The 21,260-nt window shown below is 40.3% G+C and overlaps 1 long non-coding RNA gene across 1 annotated transcript in view; it reads left to right on the plus strand.

Moving 5' to 3' along the window:
- The first annotated feature begins 5,375 nt into the window (after positions 1-5,375).
- Positions 5,376-21,260, plus strand: part of LOC131400766 (uncharacterized) — a 126,812-nt gene continuing 110,927 nt past the window's right edge. Inside the window, exon 1 of the long non-coding RNA XR_009217440.1 lies at positions 5,376-5,538. This is a non-coding gene — a long non-coding RNA (uncharacterized LOC131400766). The remainder of the gene's footprint in view (positions 5,539-21,260) is intronic.

Below are 21,260 nucleotides of genomic sequence, written 5' to 3' on the forward strand. Positions count from 1 at the left end.
TGGCTCCTTCCTCTATCTTCAAAGCCAGCAATGTAGCATCTTTCAATCTCGCTCTCTGTTCCTCTGCTTCTGCTATCGCATCTCCTTCTCTCTGACTGACTCCTCTTGTGTCCCTTGTGAATACATTGGGCACACCCAGATAATCCAGGATTATTTCCCCATCTTAATTTAATAACATCTACGAAATCTCTTTTGCTGTGTAAGGTAACATATTCAGAGGTTCTCAGTATTAGCTCATGGACATCTTTGGGGAGGGGCGTTATTCAGCTTATGCAGTTGGGGAGGCCTAGACACAAAAGTTATATTTGCCTTTCAACATTTACTTCATGTTCAATGCCTGGAATTAATTTTGCTGAGTTGATAATGTCTGCACCTACTCCTCACTCTTTTAACACAAGAGTTAGTCTTTGTCAGGGCTGGGAGCTGGACCACGGTAGGCCCCCGCCTCCATTACTGGGGCCATGGGATCTGTGTCACAGAGTTCCAGAGAGTACAGAGGCTGTGTGGTACAGCTGTGCCTATACATGGGCAAGGCTTTCTCCTGGGATGATTTGACAAGGGCAGAACCATGAGTGGCATCTCCACTAGGTCCATCCAACACTGACTCTGTAACTAGATCTTTTGGGAACTCACTAAAGCTGCAGAGGAAAGGGTGAGATGACTCTTCTCTGGCCACTAAGTGTCTATGTATATTCGGCTGATAATTTATAGCCACTAAGGAAGCAAGGGGACTTAGAGAAAAAAATCACCATCAGTCCCGCTCCAGTCTCTCAGTCTCTCTCTCTTCCCTAATTTGTCATGTATTATACTTCTTTACAATCTTTTCAAGATCAAAATCAGGTTCAGGGCTCCAGACATAGTCTGTAGTCCATGCAAATGAATCCCGGAATTACTATTTAGTAAGATGCTAAGATAAGGTGGCATATGCTTTCTTTCTCCATTAAATAAAAATTCCTTTATGGACAGCAACTCATAATTAATGTCAGTCAAGAGAGGAATGGTGTCAGAGGGTGCTGTCATTTGATATCAGTAATTTTCCTTTGCATTCTTCAAATTACTGTCAAAAGTTATTGAGAGTGAAGTTAGCTAAGCATTATTTTGCCCAGTAAAATGTATCTGACTGAAAATTTTTTCTGTTTTCTGTCTTTGCATTGCTGTCCTGATATGAAGGAAATAATTCAACCCCTCAGCAAGGGGTGCATGGTGTCTGCCACCCTTCATACCTTGAGTTCATGTTTCTAAGTCTTCTCTTTCATTAACCTCCCTGGTCTTCCCTCCCTCTCCTTCTATCCTGTTCAGATTTTTCATCGACTATATTCCTTATGTTCTTCATTCTAGCACTTCTTACCTCAACAGGAGCCTGGCCATCATGTGGATAGTTTGGTAAAAGCTAAAGCTGGAAAGCTGGGCTACTTTACTTTTGTGTGTGTGTGTGTGAGGAAGATCAGCCCTGAGCTAACATCCATGCTAATCCTCCTCTTTTTGCTAAGGAAGACCAGCTCTGAGCTAACATCTATTGCCAATCCTCCTCCTTTTTTTCCCCAAAGCCCCAGTAGGTAGTTGTATGTCACAGTTGCACATCCTTCTAGTTGCTGTATGTGGGACGCGGCCTCAGCATGGCCTGAGAAGCGGTGTGTCTGTGCGCGCCCGGGATCTGAACCCGGGTCACCAGTAGTGGAGCGCGCACACTTAACCGCTAAGCCACGGCGCCAGCCCTAGGCTACTTTACTTTTAAGATACTGGCAGTGTCTCAAAAAATCATCTGAAGGTTTTAAGTGACTTGCCATCTAATTTCTAAAACCCACCAGCTATTTTCTCAGAATATTGGTTTGAGCCACATGCTGTTTAGGACAATTCATTATTCCTAATACTGTAATGCAGAAAAAAAGACCTTGGTTAAAGGTCAAAATCATGCAGATTGCCTGGTCACTTTTCAAAATCTAAGATGTGGAACCATGAACTTGATGAATTCTGAGTATCACTGATATGCTTCAGGAAACCAAGTGGCTGCTTCATGGATATTTCTTCAGTCTTCCATCTTTCTTGCTAGCTGACTGTGACAGTTTTGTACAGGGCAAGAATATCCTTTTTATTTTATTTTATTTTATTTTTTTTGTGAGGAAGATCAGCCCTGAGCTAACATCCATGCCAACCCTCCTCTTTTTGCTGAGGAAGACTGGCCCTGAGCTAACATCTGTGCCCATCTTCCTCTACTTTATGTGGGACGCCACCACAGCATGGCCTGACAAGCGGTGCATCGGTGTGTGCCTGGAATCTGAACCCGGGCCACCAGCAGTGGAGTGCACGCACTTAACCACTACACCATGGGCCGGCCCCAAGGATATCCTTTCTTAATATGTTTCCTTCAACCCCTAAGAATATAAATGAGTTGATGATTAGGACTATGAAGCATACAGGATTCCATATCACTCTAATATGTTTCTGAGATTTGAGCTATTTATTTTGCCAGCTCAATGTTTTCCCAATGTCAGGAAGAAATCTAACAAGATTGGAAACCCTATGCTATTCTTCACTTGGGTGTCACTGTAGAGAGGACAGAAGAGAATCTAACCTGTAACCAACTTGTCTTAATAATAATTTAAAAAAGAAATAAAAACATTTTTTTTTTACTTCAACAGAAAGCAATAATGTGCTGTTAGGGAAAATAAGCCAAATTATTTCAGAACTAGACTAAGGTATGTGACAGGCATTTTAAAAAGCTTTAGGCAGAGAGTTTTACGGGTACATTTGAATTGATTGAACTTTTATTTAGGACAGTAATATGTATGAGACAAACAGAAAATTCTTTCTCCATTGAGGGCCATTGACCTAAGGGAAACATTTTTATTGACAACCCACAAATAAAAATGCAATGTTATTAGTTTTTTTTAAAAAAATGGATAATAAGTATATTATTCAATAGCTTTTTAAAATTTTAGAACATTTTATTATGAAAATTTCATACACATAATTAGTGAGAACAGTATAATAAATTCCCATATATCCATCACCCAGCATCAACAACAATCATCATTTTACCAATCTTTCAAAGATAAGAAATATTTAAGTTGTATCTTAGATGTCCTATTCAATTTCTTGCCTAGTCATTTCTATTCCTTATGGACCTTAAGACATCGCATCTTAATTTTGATACATTTTCTTACCTCTTACTTCCCTGAGAAGATAGGCCATTTTGTTTGAGATCTGCCATTTTTCCTTCTCTGCGCTTCAAAATGTCTTGTCTGTCTCAAAATTCTGCTCTATTTCTCCCATCCTCTCCTTTTATTTCCTCTTGTTGCACAAAAATAGAGTTTCTCCTTGTGAAATTAAATCTCCACCTGAGTATTTGGTCACATCTGTCTCCTCCAGAATCTCATCCTATTAATTTTCCCTCCTCCGTTTTCTATCTTTAGTCTTCCTTTTGGCGCCATTATCTCTGCCAATACATATGCTCAGATGTTCTCCAGACTCAAAGGGCAGAGCTACTGGGAACATCTTTTGAAATAATCTTTTCCCTCAAACTAGCCTTCCCTTTTGTAGTTATTCTTTTTTCCACCTTGAAATCTGGGAAAATCCTTGATTTCTTCTTCTTCTTCTTCCTCCAGCTAGGCTCCAGGAATCCATATTCCTTCACTGACTTTGCATCTGCCCCAGAGTGGGAGGCTGTATTTTCCAAAGATGGCCACAACAGTGTCTCCCATCCCATATGTTCTTCTTACAGTGTGACCTTGACATTCCTGCCATTGGATGGTAGGGTTTATATTCCCTCCCCTTGAACTGGGTGAACATTTGTGACTGCCTTGACCATTAAAGTATGGCAGAAGTGACACTAGGTGACTTCTGGGATAAGTCATAAACATGCCATGCACTTCCTTCTTGCTCTCTTAGAGCCCAGCCACCGTTCTGTGAAGAAGCTCAAATTTGTCCACATGGGGAGATCACGTGGAAAGGCCATGTGTAAGGTTTTAGCTAATAGCCAGCCTCAACCACCAGACATGTGAGTGAGGAAGCCTCCAAGATAAATGTAGCCTCCAGTCATTGAGTCACTCCCAGACTTTGAAACTTCCCAGCTGAGGTCCCAGACATTTTAGAGCAGAGACATGCCATCACTATAATGCCCTGTTCAAATTTCTGACCTACAGAATCTGTGAACATAATAAATGGTTGTTTTATGTGAGTTTTCAGGTGGTTTGTCACCCATCCATAGCCCTGAAATGTCCAGCCTCCCCTTCCTCGCTGTGCTAGCTCTAGTTCACACATGCATCCTCTTGTCCTCATTTTTGGACTGGGATTTTGCCCTAAGGATCTCTTCAATGGATTGGTTTCAACGCTGCCTCCATGTCTCACCTGAATAGAGTACTCTCCTATTTTTGAAATACTTTTCTGTCACATTTTTCATTTGTTCCCCAACACTGGGGAATGGGCAGGACATATTGTATGAATCATTTTGCAGATAAGGAACTGAGATTTAAGTAAAGAGAGGTTAAAGGACTCTCAAAGTAGCTTGGAGAACTGAGACTAGAGTTATAAGCGGGGATTTACTCTAGAATCTAGAGTTTCTTAAACTCATTTTCCCTCAGAATCCTTTCTGGAAACACCTATCAGTATTTGAAGGACACTGGTTTCCCAAGGAACACAGTTTGGGAAATTCCCTTCTAGTCCAGTTTCCTCTTTTCATAGATCAGGCTTGGGAGGTTCCATTTCTAAGAGATAATTAAACAAAAGATACAAAAGGGGCAGGAACTGGAGTGCAGAGTTATTCTGCCAAGTCTTTACAGCTTGCTGTATGTGGTGAGAATTTTTGTATGCTTGTACCTTTGTAATATTTCCATCAGCCTGGCTCCTGGTGTTCCAGATGAGAGAGGAAAAGATGTGTTTGGAGGAGTCAATGCCCTTTAGCCAAAGACCACTGGAAGCACACTTGGTTGAATAAGTTGGGTTTATTACTCATTTCATGGAACCGTGGGGCACCCTCAGTAAGAGAGTGTTAGAAAGAACATATTATAGGATTTGGGCTTCAGTTGGCAGAGTTAGGGGAGAGTCTCAGGAAGCAGGAGTTTAGTCTTGATTGGACGCTGTCAGAAAGCGAGGACAATTCTATGATTGGGTATTTTGTGGGTGGTACAGTGACCTTGTTTTTGTTTGTGCTTAAACAAAATTATGAAGTGGTCTCATTTTATTTCATTTTATCTTGCTCTCAGAGTAACCTTGCTTGAGACTGGTGTTCTGTGAGTTTGTTTATGTCCAACAGGAGAACAAAAATGGCCTGGCTGTGAACATCAGATGAGCTTGTAGAAATATTGAGTTTTAGTTGTGAACATCAGATTAGCTTTAGAAATCAGAGGTTTTCTTTTTTTTTTCTTTTTCAGAGGTCATTATTCTTAATCATCTCAGGTGTTAAAGAGCAAAGCAGATCTTTTTCTCTGAGGCCAAGACTCATCCAAGGGAGCATGACCTTCTTTGGGGTGGAGTATTTACTGCTGAGTCATGGGAGACAATTAAAGCAAAGAAACCTTACAAGCAGGTGGCCAACACTTGGTGAGTAGTATCAGATTCTTATTGCCTATAATCTTCAATAGAATAAAAGAGACTCTTTAAAAACAACAACAACAAAAAAACAACAACCCCTCTAACCAATGTCTTTTAGAATTCTGAACTTTCCAATCACTTATTAGAAGAAATAGATCTTCCTGATTTGGGCCAAGAACACTCAAGAGGCATACTCACAGAATTGCATTAGAATGGAGAGAGAATATGTGTGAACTCAAAACCTGGCTCTTAGAGCAACACTTGCCCGTTTCACACAACTGGTTAGTGTTAGATTTAGGACTAGAACTCAGGCCTCTGACCCCCAGTTCAGTGCTATTATATTCCCAGTGCCTAGCACATGACCTGGTACACAGTAGGCATCCAAGGAATGATTATTGAATGGATCAATGAATTCATCACAGATATTTGGTTTGGAAATGGATTGGCCAAAGGTGACAGTGAAATCAATCATCATTTAACTGACTGAATTTGACTGCCTTCCCAACTTGCCCTGCCCCTGCCTGCCATTCTCAGCTTAGCCCTTCTGCCCAGGACTCTTAGTCTTCAAAAGGAAGCATAGGCTTACATAGTTACTATTTCTTCTATAGCCTCGGATCTGTGTCTTAGACAAACCGAAGTTCCTTGTATTGGTTCTTCAGCAATAGATCTCAGCAATAATCAGTTATCAAAGAAAACCCCTTGAAGAGTCTTTTAAGTAGATAGGTGAGTTTTCTGAATATAAAAATGTTACAACATTCATTTTTCAACATCAATCAAATTGGCACTCATGTACATAGGAGTTGACATTATTCAAAATGGCCTCCAGAGCCAATTGTTTTTGTCCCTTTATGGCCCTCAATAAGTATGTTTTCCATGGAAACGGTCAGAACTCATAAGATCTGATCATCATTTAAATTACTTCAGAACTCATAAGATCTGATCATCATTCCTGTATTTGATAATGCACCCCCAATGTTTTTGAAGGATAATAAGACTGTGGAAGGGAATATTTTCTCCTTACAGCAGTGTAGCTCATAATTAATTGATCATCATCTCCTATTAGTGAGATACCTTTGATCCTGCTAATTGAAAATGAGACTATTTTCCTAAGCACAGAATAAAAGCAATATTAAACTGTTTAGTCTTTGTCCACTTAAGGGCCAAACATTAGTCAAGTGAGTTTATAGGACCAATTAATCGAAAAGTTTAAATAACTGATTTTTAAATTTAAAAATTTTTTTTAAATTTATTTATATTTATTTATTTATTTTTTGAGGAAGATTGGCCCTGAGCTAACATCTGTTGCCAATCTTCCTCTTTTCCTTTTTTCTCCCCAAAGCCCCAGTACATAGTTGTATAGCCTAGTTGTAGGTCCTTCTAGTTCTTCTATGTGGGATGCCACCTCAGCATGGCTTGATGAGTGGTGAGTAGGTCTGCACCCAGGATCCGAACCAGCGAACCCCAGGCCACTGAAGTGGAACACTTGAACTTAACCACTATGCCACCAGGCCAGCCCCTAAATAACTGATTTTTTAATGATTTGCTGGTTATACTGGTTAAGAAAACCTCTTACTTAGCAGATTGGCTTTCTCAATAGCAGAGAAGTAATTTTAATGAGGTTGAAGGAACGTAAGGGAAGAGGACTACAAGATAGAATGAACCATATTGTCATCATTATCATAACACAAGCATGATGCTTTCACATAATTATTGCTACTTCACAGAAGTCCTGTGAGGTGTAATTTTTATTCCCATTTTACAGATAAGGACATCAGGGCTATAAGATGTTAGGAAATTCATCCAATGTTAAGTGGTATAACCAAGATTTAAATGCAAATTTTTGGGCTCTAAATCCTATTCTAGGTTCAGCACTTTTTGCTATATCATTTGGCCTCATAATCTGATTAATGTGAAAAGAAAATATGAGCAATACTAGAATATAAACAGGTGAGTAGATAAATGCCCAAAATCAGTAAAACTTGCCGTCACAATTCTGGATATGATTGTTAAGCTTATACTTATGTTGGAAAGACAATGTAACTTGTGGAACTGATAGATCGGTAAAATGTTCTTTGAGTTGAGTGACTGGATATTGTGAAGTAACAGTGAATAGTTATTGTTTTGGACTCAACAAACTTCCTCTAAGAGTGAAATACTCTTAACTATAGAATACTTAAGTAGATAGTTTTAGAAACAAAGAATCCACTGTTTCCCTCAAATTATTTATTTCCCTACTGGAATGCTATGTCTGTGTGCTGCTTAGCAGCAGCAAAAAGTATTATGCAAGAGCACAATTTGTTATGATGTCATAGAGGCATGATCTAGTGTATAAAGGATGCTGCTGGGTCTTACCTTTTTATAAATTTATAGTCTAAACATCAACATAGAGGCAATAGAATGAAAACACCTAAGTTAGGGGTCGGCAAACTTCTTCTGTAAAGGGCCGGATAGTAAATATTTTACGTGCTACGAGTCACATGGTCTTTGTAGCTTCTCAGCTCTGCTAGTGTAGAGCTCAAGTAGTCGTAGACCACACAGAAACAAATGGGCATGGTTGTGTTCCAGTAAAACTTTATTTATGGACACTGAAATTCAAATTGCATATAATTTTCATGTTTCATGAAATCTTCTTCTTCTTTTGATTTTTTCTCAACCATTAAAAAAATGTAAAAAAACTACTCTTTACTCACAGGTTGTACAAAAACATGCAGCAGGCTGGATTTGGCCCATGGGCTACCGTTTGCAGACTCCTGGCCTAATCAGCGCAGAACAGCTGTAAGGGATGAACAAGGAGATGTGGGTTTCATTGGGAGAGGGGAGAAGGACATTAGGACACAAACATACTTGACTTGAGGTTTAGAGGAGGTGGGAGGAGAAAGCTCTTCTTCAGTGTGGGCCGGCACCTCTTCCCCGCCACAGTAATGAGTGATGCGTGTTGCCTTGAGGAATTGTTCTGAACAGATTCACTCAAAATGACTCACTCGCTTGAACAAAGCAGGGGAAGATTTTCTGCCTTTTATTCAAAGGAGTAATTGGCCCACCTGTGTCTCTTAAATTAACATTTTCAGAGCTCAGGCCTTTAAGCCTCTTAACATGGTTTACTTCTTACACCTTTTATCAGCGTAGAATAGCTGCTTTTCTCATCTTTTCTTGTAAAACCCTGTTCCAAATGTACAAGTACTTTATCCACATGATGTTTCATGGCTATTTCTGGGCCTATGATCACGGAAACACAAAAACTTATAGAAAATTTAAATGGCACCCTGTTAAGTATTGTGGGCAGCAATTGACAAGACATAGATAATCTGGAGTTTCAGAGATGTAATTTGAATTTCTTATTTGCTTTCCTCCTTGCCTTTTTTTTTTTCTTTTTTACTGAGGAATAAATTATATATAGGAAAACTTATTCTTTTTTGTATATAGGTCTATGAAATTTGACAAATGCATGTAACTGCTATGACATGTTACATCTAACAGTTATGTAATTACCATGACGAGCAAAATATAGAATATTTCCATCAACCCAAATAGTTTCCTGATGCCCTCTTGTAATTATCCTGTCCCCTAACCCCAGCCTCTGGTAAACACTGATCTGGTTTTTGTCCCTATAGTTTTGCTTTTTCCAAAATGTCATGTAAATGGAATCATATAGGATGTAGTCTTTTGAGTCTGCCTTCTTTCATCTGGCATAATGCATTTGATATTCATCCATGTTTTTGCGTGTATCAGTAGTTTGTTCCATTTTATTGCTAAGTAGATTTCATTGTATAAGTGTATCAGCTCGTTTATATATTCTCCAATGGAGGATATTTGGGATGTTTCCAGTTTTTGGTGATTATGAATAAGGCCAACATAAACATTCATGTAAGGTTTTTGTGTGAACATTAGTTTGTATTGCTCTTGAGTAAATTCCTAGAAGTGGGGTTGCTGAGTGGTGTGTTAAGGGTATGTCTAATTTTATAAGAAACTGCCAAACTGTCTTCCACACCATTTTGCATCCCCTCCGGCAGAGTATGAGAGTTCTAGTTGCTCTGCTTCCTTGCCAGTGCTAGGTACTGTCAGTTTTTGTTTTTCAATTTTGGCCATTCAATAAGTGTAGTATCTCATTGTGGATTAATTTGCATATTCAAAGGACTAACAATGTTGAGCATCTTTTCACATGTTTATTTGCCACCCATGTATCTTCTCTGGGGAAGTGTCAGCTCAAATTCTTGGCCCATTTTTAAATTGGGTTGATTGTTTTCTTACTATTGAGTTTTGAGAGGTGTTTTTTATACTCTGGGAACAAGTCCTTTATCAGATATGTCTTAGAAATATTTTGTCCCAATCTGTGGCTTGTCTTTTCATTTTCTTTTTTTTTTTTAATTTTTTTTTTTGCCCCCAAGGCCCCAGTAGATAGTTGTATGTCATAGCTGCACATCCTTATAGTTGGTGTATGTGGGACGCGGCCTCAGCATGGCTGGACAAGTGGTGCATCGGTGCGCGCCTGGGATCCGAACCCGGGCCACCAGCAGCGGAGCGCGCGCACTTAACCGCTAAGCCACGGGGCCGGCCCTCATTTTCTTAACAGCATCTTTTGCAGAGCAAAAAAATTTAATTTTGATTAAGTTCAATGACACCCCAATAGCAAGGAGTGCATATAGTGCCCAAATCTTGGTTTTATTTTTTTAATTTTTTTTTTATTTTTTTTTTTAAAGATTTTATTTATTTACTTTTCCCCCAATGCCCCAGTAGATAGTTGTCTGTCATAGCTGCACATCCTTCTAGTTGCTGCATGTGGGACACGGCCTCAGCATGGCCGGAGAATTGGTGCTTCGGTGCACGCCCGGGATCCGAACCCGGGCCGCCAGCAGCAGAGCGCGCGCACTTAACCGCTAAGCCACGGGGCCGGCCCACCAAATCTTGGTTTTAAAATACCATTCTCTAATAAAAGGAATCAAGACTCCTTAGAGAAATAACCGATTCCAGGACTGGGCAGAGAAAATACAGGAAAAGCTTCAAACATTTTGTGGTGTCAGAAATAAAAGTGCTAAAAAATCATGGGGATGTGTTGAAAGCACACAGGAGTCAACTTGAAGGAGCCCTCAATGGCAAAATTTGGGAAAATATGAGCAAGAAAACAAATAATGATAGTAATGGATTATAACCTATAGAATAAGATAAATATCCATGAATCCATACTGGTATAAATAAATAATTGAATAAAATAGTAAATGAAGGAGAAAGAAAAGCTCTTTTACTTTGATAGAATTTCAATAATAAATATAGAAAGAATGATGGAAATAGAAAGGCACTATTTAGCCAAAGCTATGGTAGTAATTGTTTTAGGCAAGAATTATTAATGGATGTTAAAATTAATGGATAAAAGTTTAAGCAGAAATAAGATATTTTTACACAGCTTAAATGTATTTCCCCCAAAATATTTAGTAATTACAAAGGGAAAAATAGTAACTTTACAGTGGAGAAAATTGGCAGACACCATCTAACCAAGTTAACCTTGTTGGTAATGGGGTTAATTGACATCATGTGCCTCCTGATATGATGCACTGAGAAGGGCACAACATCATGTCTATGGTTTTCTTGCCAAAAATGCATAACCTGAATTTAACCATGAAGAACCATCATTCAAACTCAAATTAAGGAACATTATATATCTGGCCAGTCCTTTTCAAAGGTGGCAAGATCATGAAAGACAAAAAAAAAATGATTGATAAACCATCTCAGATTGGAGAAGACTAAGGAGTCATGACAACTAAATGTAATGCAGGATCTTGGATGGGATCCTGGCCCAGAAAAAGGATATTTAGTGGGACAACAACAATATAAAAAAATCTGATAGAAGTCTGTAGTTTAGTTAATAGTAGTGTACCAACGTTAATTTCTTAGTTTCAACAAATGTACCATGGTTAAGTAAGATGTAACATTAGGGGAAGGAAGCTGAATGAAAGGTATATGAGAACTCTCTGTATTATCTTTGCAACTTTCTGTAAATCTAAAATTAATTAAAAATGAAAAGTAAAAAAGAAAAAACAGTGGAAAAATAAGCCAAAAACTTTTAAAATGGCTACACATAGGAGGAAGGAGAAAACCAGGTAAAGGAGATAGGGATAGAAATTGGGTTTTCTGATATACCATGTTTTGTAGATTTGACTTTGGAATCATGTAAATATTTTATATAACTCTAAACAAAATTAAATTTAAAAAGCATTTCCTAAAAATAAAAAACAAAATAAACAAATCTAAAGGTAAAATAAGTTAGTGGCAAAAGTACAGAGAGAAGAAATATTTCAAATGACTTTAAACCACGGTAATTTGACTGTATATTCCTAGGAAGATACACCCTATGGACAACAAAAGCTAAAAAATTCAGTTGTATCTTATGGGCCTGGGCTGGGTCGTATAGCAACCCAAAGCTGCAAGGGAAAGCATTTGACTTTCCATTCTCTGTAGTGTGTGGCAGCAAGGGAGAATGAGGCCAGGAATGGCTTTGGGACAGCCAATCAACAGCGCCAGCCGTTGATATCTACTGGGGCCACTTCCTGTCTATTTCCACTCACCTTGGATTGGGGTAGGTAAAATCTTTTCCCAGTAGCAGATAAAATGGTGGTGGCAGCAATGCTTCTGCCTCAAGTATTCTGCCGACTTACTGAGGTTGGGGTTGCTGCCATGACAGAGTTGGGCAGCAGATTTGGAACCATCTCTTCTCTGACCCATGGAGGAGAAATTCCAAGTTTGTTATCAATGGTTACTAATCTCTCATCTCCAGGCTAGCAGTGGAACCCTACTTCCATCACTTATTTTTGTGCTGAAGAAAATGGTAACCATGCTTAGAGACTCTTTCATTTCGTAACAAGACTTGTAATTTTAAAAGAAAGAGTAATGGAAACCTAAAGTCTGGAAAGATGCATGATGTGTAAATTTAGTCATCATTATGCAAATACATATGCACATAATAAATCCAGAGATGGCTGACTATATTTTAGAAATATTATAGGCCAATTATTTTGACATTCTGCAGGAGGTAGATAAATTGTGAAATATATGTTATAGTATACAGAGTAGCTTGTTAACAAGATGTCTTTTGCTGGAAAATATTTTAGCAGAGAAGCCATCCATCAGCACATTTCCAGCTTTTTTCTCCTCCTTTGACTTCACAGGCACATTTAGTAGCATGAAAAAAAAGGGAGGAAGCCTTGTGTGTTTGGGTAGAGGCTTGTGGTAGTTTCATAAACCTTGTCTCAGTGAACTATTTGAACCACAGCTGATTTTCCCATTTTATAGATTAGCAGACTGAGGCTCTTGGAGTTTTAATGATTTGCTTAAGATCAGCTGGAAGGCAAACTTGGATTAGAACCCTATGTCTGATTAGTGTCTTTTGCACTGCAACACTGCCACTCTTCTTTTACTCTCTTCACTTCTCAGATTGAGGTAGTTTGAGGTCATCCAGCACCCTTAGATGGGTGACCAGATGTGCATCAGCGCCTCAAGATTATTGGTGCTATGGCGACAGAGTATAACACTAAGGATAAAAGGTGCATTTTCAGTTAATGCCTGGGTAGAAAAATGTTCAGTAGACAAAAACCAAACCTCCCAAGGCCTCTGCTATCACTGCCAATGTTTCACCAGGTGGCTGTGGGGACAGTGTTTCTTTATTCAGAAATGCACGTTAATGGCAAATGTCGTGGGCATCAACGTAGTGAGAGTGTCAGGAGATTACTGATTTGTTGGGTGACATAGGACAGATCACTTCACCTGTCTGGGCCTCAGAGTGGATTATTTCTCAGGCTCCTATATTGTTGTGATATTCCATAATTTCTTGCTTGGACTTGCAATGAAGATGAGAAAGTTCTAAACCGGGGGAATCTTAAGAGGTCAGCTATTTATGCCATAGATTTCTTCCTGGACATATGGGCCTCACTCACAGAATTTAAGGACTGACAAGAGAATTCTCAACTCCCATTAGCAATTGCAGAGTGCCGAAAAGCTGAATTGATGAAGATAATAGCCTTGCTGGGAATTTTAAATGATGCACTTAGTGCTTTCTCTGTTGGCTTCTCAGAAGTGTCATGGGTGGTTTTATAAGAGCAAGGAATGACATGGTGAAGTCTGCTACCTAAGGACAACGCTGGGTGTAGATAGGAGAACAGTATTCTGGCAGACATGGTAGCCTGATGGCAGTGGTTCTCCATTCTGGCCACATATAAGAATCAGTTGGGGACTTTTTTTTTTAATAATTTTATTTATTTATTTTTTCCCCCAAAGCCCCAGTAGATAGTTATATGTCATAGTTGCACGTCCTTCTAGTTGCTGTATGTGGGACGCGGCCTCAGCATGGCCGGAGAAGTGGTGCGTCGGTGCGTGCCCGGGATCCGAACCTGGGCCGCCAGTAGCGGAGCGCGTGCACTTAACTGCTAAGCCACGGGGCCGGCCCCAGTTGGGGACTTTTAAAGATTATTTGTAATTGAGGTTTCAAGTAAATAAACAAATAAATAAATACACGTGGAACAAAAATCTTAAATGTACAATATAATGAATTTTTACGTATGCATCCACTTGTGTTACCATTACCCAGGTTAAGATACAGATCATTCCCAGCACCTCAGAACATCTCCCATTCAGCACCTTCCTCCAGGGACTACCACTCTTCTGTCCTCTATCACCACAGATGAGTCCTGCCTGTTTTCGAACTTCATATAAATAGAATCATATAGTAGGTACTCTTGCATCTGGCTTGTTTCATTGAACATTATGAGTGAGATTCACCCATACTGTTGTATATATCAGAGGTTTGCTCTTTTCCATTGCTGTGTAGTGTTCCATGGCATGAATCCACCACATTTTATTTGCCCATTCTACTGTACATGGACATTTAGGTTGTTTGCAATTTTGATATTACTATGAATGAAGCTGCTATGAACATTCTTGTGCATGTCTTCTGGTGGACATGAGCACTCATTTCAGTTGAGTGTATATCCAGGAGTGGATTTTCTAGATCACAGGACGGATGTATGCTTACTCTATAAGAAACTGCCAAACAGTTCTAGTGGTTGTGCCCCCACCGATTGCCACAGAATCTCTGAGAGTAGGGCCCTATCTGAATGATAGGTATCATTCAGAATCTTGCTTGGTGGTTCTGATGCCCAGTGAGAATGAGGGCCTCTGCGTCCCAGCCTTAATGCCCAGGCATGCATCCTTGTTATCTCAGCCCCAAAGAGACAATCTATTTATTTTCCGAAACAAGGAAATCATACCTTGTCCATAGATCTGAGAAGGAGCTGAGATTCGTCTTCTGGGGTTTGTCTCCTAGTTCTTTTCTTTTGTTATACTCAGTGGAGATCAAAATAACTGCTTTGCTCCGCCCCAAGTCCCTGAAGACAGGAATGGAAGGCTTTGTCCTATGTGAATGGATTATATGCATCAGGAAATATGAAGTGTGAGGATGGGACAGAGAGCTCTTTCAGGGCTCCTGACAGCATCTTATCACATAGGTCTTACTTCTCACACTGCAGAAATTCACCTCCTAGCATTTTTCTACCTAATTATGCTGAGGGACTGTCATTCTCTTTTCCATCTGTCAATGTCTTGAATCGACGTTGTTTAAAAGAAATTTTACAAGCAAATGACCCATTTAGTTATGGTTCATCTGAATTAATAAGAACAGCTAATATTTATTTAGCAGGTGCTATGGGCAAGGCACCCTGCTATGTGCTATGTCTGCGTTCTCTCTCAAAACAAGCCAATGAGCTCACGAGCTGTTATCAAGCCCATTTTACAGATGAGAAAACTGAGGTTTTGCGAGTTTAAGTAACTTGGCCAAGTTCATGTGCTGATATAGTATGGAGCTGGGATTCAAACCGTTGCATTCTGACTTCAGAAATGGAACTCTCCATCACTAATTATGCCACCTTTACTTAACCAATCAGAGGTTTTGAGAGTTGTTTATGTATGTATGAAAAACAGACTATAGATCTGTTTACAGATCTTCTGGAAAGAAAAGTGCCAAATAATGATGGTGTCTTGAATAATGGAACAGCATGGAATGGCTGAAGGGGACCATGCAGTACATTTAGTGGCACTCATCTTCTGTGGCCTGTAATCTAGAGTGATTCTAGAGGATTCCTGTAAGGTTAGGAGGGTAAAGCAAACAGCTAAACTTCCCTGAAAGGCCCTTACCTGGAGATGGTAAACAGGAAGCCTAATGGATATATCAGTTCTTCAGACCAGTTTCAGAGTATTACGAAAAAAATTAAATTAGCTGCCAATATTTAAAGATTGAGAAAATTACCATGGACATCAGAATTTCGTTTATGTCCTTCATTGGAAGATCTGGCAGTGCATGCTTACTTCTTCACGTGGTAATAATCAGCAAGTGCTGATTCTGGATTCTCTTTAGATGGGGCTCCCACAAGCCCCACCTGGCCTGCTTCCCACAGGTACCTTACGTGCCTACTGCTTGCCATCCTGCATCTAAACCCCTGCGTCAGTCTAGAGCCCTCAGTGCTGGAGGACTTTGTCTCTGCGGGACTGCCAGCCCATGCCACTGAGCCCTTGCAACTCACACTTAGGGGGAGTGTGAACAGACCGGAGCCAGAGCCCACATCTTCTACTTCTCGAAGTGTTCTGTGTCTCCCTCCTGGCTGGGGTTAATCTCCTGGGCCCTGTTAGGAAGACACTCTGTGCTTTCGTTTCTACTTAAAGTCACTAGGAGATTAATTTGAGACTGGCTGGAAATCACATTTATTCTGCCACCTCAACCCAGGTGTGCATACCTACACAGGATAGCTTGACCAATCCTTGCAGAACAGTCTGGGACTCATGAAGACATTTTGTTCTGATTGCAAATTACAGTGTCATAGTCAGTTTGGACTGCTATAACAGAATACAATAGACTCAGTGGCTTAGACAACAAATGTTTATTTCTCACAGTTCTGGAGGCTGGAAATCTGAGGTAGGCATGTCAGGATGGTTGGGTTCTTGGTGAGGGCCCTCTTCCTGGTTTACAGACAGCTGCCTTCTTGTTGTGTGCTCACATGGTAGAGAGAGAGTGAGCTCTGGTCTCTTCATCTCCTTATAAAGGCATCAATTTCATCATGGGGGCTCTACCCTCATGACCTCATCTAAACCTAATTTCCTCCCAAAGGCCCCACCTCCAAATACCATCACATTGGGGATTAGGACTTCAACATATGAATTTGGGTGGGGGGACACATTCAGTCTATAGCACACAGCATCAATATTTCCAGCAAATATTAGTGCCCACCAGCTATGTATCCTTAAGTGGTATTCCCTGGATCAAATTCCTTTAGCTTTTCTGCATTCTAGATTCTTGATCTCCAGAACAATTCTAATGCTGCATTCTGCTTGGTGGCAGGACCCCTGCTCCCTAGGCAGGTAGCAGGTGAACCTATGTATCCCAGATCACCTGGAGCCCACCTCTTGCTCTGGGAGATTAATGTGGCGAAACTCCCCAATTGCACAGCTTGAGCAAATATGGGGCTCTTCCCACTGTGTTCTCAGTTCCGGGCTGAACTTTCACAAGGTCTCCTCCATCTCCATTGCTGAATTCACATTGGCCATCTTGATTCTGCCCTGAGCTTACCAGAGTTCAAGGCTCCTCTGCCAATTTTTACAAAACAGCATCCATGTAGGCTGGTTAGCTTGAAGGTTTAATCCAGCTTTGGGGCTTTCATAGAGAACTTTAAACTGCCTCCTGAACAACTTGCCATTATCTCAGCAGCTGTTAGCTCACTGCTTCTCTCTCTCTGATGCTGCCCTCATGTTTGTCCACCTTCCAAATTCTCTAACAAGGAGCAGGCTTTCTGGGTCTTCCTACCATTCGCAGCTTCCCTAGGAATTCTCATGAATAAAATTTTCTCCACCTCATCCCACGTACTGAAAGACAAACAGTGTGGAAGACGACCTCACCTTTCAGCTCAGGTATCAAGTCTTTCTGAAAATCACTAACTTGTACCAAAGTACGGATTTCATCAGTTCCAAAGCATACATTCCCCCCTGACCCCACATTTTAACATCTGTGAAATTGAGATGTGTATTATGCCTGATAGTGGGTCATGATTTAATTGTCAGCATGTTTTTCTTTCTTAGTAGTATATGAAATAGTTGTGTGTCTTAGAGTTAATGACATCTTAGATTTGCTGAACTGTAGTAACATGAACATCTTGTTTAGAAAATGTTTTCTTGGGATAGAAACAAAAGGGTTGATGTCTGAAGGCTGTGTAGGGATGAACCATGGGAAAGGGCTAGGGGGGCCAGGGAGAGGCAGTAGTATCTGCAAGCCACATGGGGTAGGAAGAGAAAGGCCTGTGTAAGAAGCCAAGAGTCGTTTAGGGAGGCAGGAGTGTAGAGAGCAAAGAGGATAATGAGCCACTTTAGACTCATGTGAGGATTGCACAGAAATATTTATGGAAAGTGCTTAGGACTTATAGACACTCTATGAATGGTACTTTGCTTTGGTTTGTTTTCTGGACAAATGAATGAGAAAACTTGTGATATTTCACCAGTTCTCTGGTATTCATTTCTTTTCACATTTTAACACCTCTGAACTTGGGATGCATCTTACAGGTTAGGGTGTTTCATTGTTAAAGTGGCAGCATTTCCCCCCTAAATGGCATCTTAGAGTTGATGAAACATGGTATATAAAATCAATTGCTAAAGTTGCCACCCTATCCCTTTGTTCCTGAGTTCTTAACCTGAATTCCTGATCTCCCACAAATTCTGATCTGTTCACCTGGGACTTTTTTATTGCTTTTCCTAATCCAACCTTAGATTATGGGTCACATGGCTTGATCCTTTTATGCCTAGCCCCTTGATGTCTACAAGCTCCTGTGGAGCTGACCTGAAGGTCAGTTTGGGCTTCTCCAAACCTGTGTGAAAAGGAACAGATGGGCATTTGAAGGAATGAAAGTTCATACAAGTATTTATAATTTATTCTTCAAATTCCACGCTTTAAAGACACATCCATTCGACCAGTATTTATTTTAGCATCTACTATCTACTAGGCCAGGGGTTGGCAATCTGTGGTCTGAAAGCCAAATGGGAACTAATATCTCTTTTTGAAAATAAAGTTTTATTGGAAAACAGTCATGCCCATTTATTTACATATGGTCCAAGGCTGCTGCCCTACAAACAGTAGAGTTGAGTATTTGCAACAGAGGTTGTATACGTTGCAAAGCCAAAAATATTTGCTATCTGGCTCTTTATAGGGCCAGTTTATCCCCCCTCAGGGATCAAGAAGGGCCCTATCTCAAATGAACAATCAAAGAAAATACACAATCCCATCAGAAAAAAAATCCGTTTTATGTTGAAAACCATACACCTAACCCAGGAGAACAGGGACCTTGTGTGTCTTTTTCTCTGCGGGGTCCCCACTGACAGTACCGTGATTGGCACAGAGTAGGTGTTTGCAGTAGATTACTGCAATATTTTTCTTTATGGATTAGTTGGAATGATTCATGTTTAGTCACCTACCTTTTGTGTGTTGTTCCATTGTAGATATATCATTTCTTTATATTCACGACACACTGAACATCTGTACTCTGTCACTTCATTAAAGGCATTGGAATCCTTACCATGAATTTGTTTTAAAACTACATCATTGGTCTTCAGTTTACTCAGCTGTTATAAACACTTTGCAAGCTCTGAGGAGCAGATACATCTGAAATATGTTCTCCATCTATCCCCAAGTTTTCTGGATCTGCCCATTTTGTACCCTTAGTAGCTCAGTGGACAAGGGAGATGTTCTATCTTCATTTAACCGCACTGTGGAATGGAGCTAGACTTAGTGACTTAAAGAGAACTTAGAGGAAAGTCTCATGTGCTACAGCCTCTGAGGAGCCCTCAGATGGTGGGGCTGCAGCTGCATAAAGGAAGGGCATAGAGGGAAGGGGTGGCTCCCTGGTGGCAGTGAAGCTGCTTGCCTAACATTGCATGTATTCCCCTACATTTTCCAGCTACCTTTGCAGTTAGGTTGAGATTGAGTTATGACCAATAGGATGTGGGCAGCAGTGAAGTATGCTACTTCCAGGCCTGGCCATAAGGGTCTCTGTGTCATCTCTCCACTCTCTCTTCTCCTATTGCAGTGACACTAGAAATCTTGTGCTGAGATCATGGCATCACAAGATGGTGGCACCTCCATCAACTTGGATCCCTGAATTATGATATGGAGCAGAGCCCCATAAACCAGTGCTGGATATGAAGTTTCAGAAAAAATATCTTTGTTGAGTTAAGCCACTGAGATTGAGAGTTAATTTGTTACTTAGTGTATTCTGACTAGTAGAGGTGCAATGACCCAGATAGTCAACTGGAGTGGAACACTAGTCTTGGCATGAATAGGCAATTAACCCAACTGAGAATAACATCTAATCTCCTCAGCTCCAGTCAATACAAGAAGAGTGAATTACCTGGACAAACTGGTTTGCACATGTCACTTCTCTTCCTAAAAAAATCTTTGGTAGATTTCATATTCATATTGTCTCTAGAATCAAGTTCAAACTCTTCAGCCTGCCATTCAAGGCCTGCTGGAATCTGGATTTAATTTACTGATTCAGTTTTTCCTTTTAATGTCTCCCTCAGTCCTTTTTAGAAAGCTTTCCCCTCGGCCAAACTGGTCCTACTAGTAGTTGTTCTTGTTATACCTCATGTTTAGCCCATATCTGGGCTTTTAACAGCAATAGCTCTATTGAATGAGCTCTGTGTTGAAATTTTACACCCTTTTTTTAAATGGCAGTTTTACGACAATCCTTCAAGAGAAGTAATATTACCCCTCCTTCACATATAAGGATATTGAGGCATCTGGAGCATTGAAGTAACTCATTCAATTCACATATCTAGGCAATGGCTTCAAACCCAGATCTGTCTGACTCCAAAACCATGTTCTTTCCACCATACCTTGCTGCTTCTTTGGCTCCTGATGTTCCCCTTCCCTGGAATTCTATCTCTCAGAAGTTTCTCTTTGTAGTTATGTTCTACCTTTCCTACAAGATCATATCCTCTATGAGGCCCCCTCTACCTTGCCCAACATTTGAGGATGACATCCTCCTCTATAGTCACTGTGCGCTGATGCTTTGTGCCTCCTGTTTAATGCTTGACTTCTTATAATTTGTGCCCTCAGCACAGTACGTTGTATAGAGTATACCCTCAAACGTCTGTGGCTGGGGTTGGTTTAAAGGGAAACTTAGGAGCTTTGGCTGTAGTTGAAAAGCTAACTTAGATCAAGAAGAAGGAACAGTGAGAGATGGCTCTCTAATCTGTTTCTTATTCTCAGGCTTTTTATGGGAAAAGGAAAAGAATCAAAACTTATTGGAAGGCTAAAATAACTACTGGAGAGGGTTTAAAACAGAAATCCGTTGGTGCTAAGGTCTGCAAATTTCAAGGAATGTAGGCAATCATGAAAGTCTATTCTAGGGACCTATGGGTTGTTAGCTCCACAGGCTGGGCAGTGGTAAAAGTCAAAGTCTTAGATGTCATTCCTAGGAGGACTAATGAGCTTTGCTCTGGCCCCCGAATTCTGTATTTCCATGAAGCTTGGCCAATCTTGGTTATTTAACTCAGGATAGCTATTTCATCCTACTCTCTCAGAGCCTGGAAATGGGGAGTGGATGAACGATGGGTAAAATAGACCAATCCAACTCCCCTAGGAGGTTAACAAAGTATGGCTTAAAACATGTAGCTACAGAAGGATTATTTTGACCTTTTCTTGGGAGGGAAGCCAA

Source organism: Diceros bicornis, chromosome X (assembly GCF_020826845.1).
Source record: "Diceros bicornis minor isolate mBicDic1 chromosome X, mDicBic1.mat.cur, whole genome shotgun sequence".
Lineage (NCBI taxonomy): Eukaryota > Metazoa > Chordata > Mammalia > Perissodactyla > Rhinocerotidae > Diceros > Diceros bicornis.